Source organism: Tarenaya hassleriana, unplaced genomic scaffold, assembly GCF_000463585.1.
Source record: "Tarenaya hassleriana unplaced genomic scaffold, ASM46358v1 Cleome76, whole genome shotgun sequence".
NCBI lineage: Eukaryota > Viridiplantae > Streptophyta > Magnoliopsida > Brassicales > Cleomaceae > Tarenaya > Tarenaya hassleriana.
The window spans coordinates 532249-535128 of record NW_010970123.1 but is presented as its reverse complement, the minus strand read 5'-3'; positions in this window follow the sequence as shown (position 1 = coordinate 535128).

Here is a 2880-nt window from a genome sequence, read left to right as displayed (position 1 = left end):
TAGAACACATTGATCATAGGGATATGGGAATGATGTTTGGAACCAAATGTCAAATGAGTGAGTTATTCACATTGGGAGATGGCTTAGCTTGCTTAGGGTTCATGATGGGGTACATTAATGCATCTAGAGATCATTTGGATCATCGGGAAATGGGTGAATCGATTCTCTAGGTAGTGAGTTTAAGCTCAGGAGAGACAAACTCTAGAGGAAGTGCTTGAAACCCCCAATTGGAAGATAAACCCATAGGCATTGTAACATCACTAACCGTCCATGCGATTCTTGAGGGATCCCGAACCTACAACGTTTCAAACCATCGTTTACAAACCATTAAGTTTTATCGCTTTCTCGTATTCCGACACTTACCACAACCCACATTTTCATTGGATCACCTAATCTAGCTTAGAGATATACTAATACATCATAGTCCTCGTGTTCGACCCCAGTACTACAACTACCGTATACTTGCGGATATTGGTACGGATCGGTACTAAATATAAGACTCGGTGCGTGCGCATCATCTACATCAATTTCTTGCGAGCTGTATGTTCGTAGAACACCACCAGATGAGATAGAGGTCGAAGAATTACTGTTACTCAGGTATGTACTTAAAGACCTCTACTTTGGAGATGACTGGGGAGTTGGGAAGGTGGACTTGGCATCTCGTATCATGATGCATTTGGATGATGTTATGAGACGTCCTTGCACTAAGCCAATATGTGTAGGGAGAATCATAACCATGATTGTCAAGGGTGTAGGGGCTAATGTCGGATACTATACAAGTAATAGGTTAACTGGACCCCGAGAGATCGATATAGACTTCCTTAGGCTGTGGAGGTATGCATATATTGATTTTGACACGAACATCTTGTACTAGCGATACCACTGATGAAGAGAGAATACGGGGAGTATGAGATCAGGATTGATAGTCCGCTCATTAAGACAGTTTCCAGGACAGGGATTAGGTTCGACATCATAGAAATTGATCATGACGAAACAACCGAAATGGACACCCGATCTATAGGGAGCCAACTTGGAGATGAAGTAGCGGACAATGAAGAGACGTGGGAAGTTGCTGACGTGCCACTAATCCGCCAAAACTTGGAGAGATGCCTCGAAGGACAACAATATATGATGACAGTCCTCCATCGTCTGGATATACATTATGCGAGCATCACAGGACAGAGACGCATTTCGAACTATACACGAGCACAATTGAGCTAAGCCGTCTTTCTCTTCTTTTACATTATTATTTCCGTATTACTTTACTGTCTATTATTTTTGTTCGTACCTCAGCGGGTTAGACTAAAACCGCGGACGGTGTCGAGTTTAAGTCTAGGGGAAGGTCCAACGCCCTGGTAGCACTCATTTCTAGCAACTGCATATCACGTTTCATGCATTTCAACATACATCTAAATGTTTTTTCAAAAATATTGCATCCATCTGCATTAGTTCTGCATATCACTTGCATTCTTCGCATGATATATAGACTTAGAATTGCATTCACATGAGCATATAGCTAAGACACATAGGAAACATGCATAGAAAATGTTTTTTTGAGAATGCTGGTTAGCTGACATATAAACGATAGAGTAGAGATTCTTTGATGTTTTAGTGAACCGGATTTAGGTTTTCCTAAGTATTGTCGAGTTTTCATTCGAATTGGTTGATTGAATCTTGGAATGATAGCATTAGCTTGTGGGGTACACTAGAGTTTAGAGATCAGGACTGTGAGAACTGTCTAGCCAAGCATAGAAGTTTCCTTAGGAACCGTTCTCCATTCGCAGGAATATTAGGCCCTTGTATAGTCAAATCGAGCTTAGCCGTTGTTTTACCACTCTTATTTTTAGCTCGTTAGACAACAGGCTTCTCGTCCGGGAGTGGCGGCAATCATCACGAGATGAGCTATAAGCCCTGTACTACACCTAGACTTTTCGACCTTTAGACCTACATATGTTGAGATACTCTGGAAAAGGAAAGTTGAAAAAGAAAAGAAAAAAAAAAGAAGCCGGGAAAAAGGAGAAAAAGAAAAAGAAAAGAAAGAAAAAAAAAAGAAAAGAAAAGAAAAAAATGAACTCCCGAGGCAAAAGAAGTAAAAAAGCGTATTAGAATTAGAAGAGTATATGTACTTAGAGTTATATGCATGGACCTCTTATACACTCACTTTCTTAGCCTTTCCCATAACTTTAGGACCGAACTATTCCTGTGAACAGTGATGAATAAGTTTGAGAAACATGTTTGGTAGATAGTTAGAACAGTATGGGTGGCACTATGCGATAGGAAAAATCTCATAGCTATTATTCATTCCGAGGGACGAGAGACCATAGAACATTAGACTTGATTCCGTTCACGGGTAGCTAGAACTAGATGAGAATCTAGCTTTTGATATTCATATGGAATCGACCCTTCGTTCTCCTTCTCCCTTTTTAGACGGTTTTCCTTAGAGTTTTTGCTCGAGGACGAGCAAAAGTCCAAGTCTGGGAGAGTTGATGACATCGTTTTTTAACGTAATTTTTCTATGGTTTTAGTTGCATTTCACCCCTATTTTCCGTATAAATCTAGCATTTAGGCCACATTTTGTGCACAAATACCTTTTTCTTTGCTCTTTGATGTAATTTCAGGAATATTCGCGTAATCGGACGAAACCGGATCTAAAACGGTGTTTTTGGAGCTTAATTGGACCAGTAGACAACCACAGACGAGTTAAGGAAGGTCAAAGACTTGTTACGGCGAGAAACGGACTTCGGAGCGAAAAAGGGAGAATCTCGAGGTTTAGAACATCGATGTTGACGTTTTATAACATCGATATCGACGTTCTCCAACCACAATATCGACATTCCCAGCCACCTCGAGATCAGAGTTTCAGATTTTCAGATTTAGATG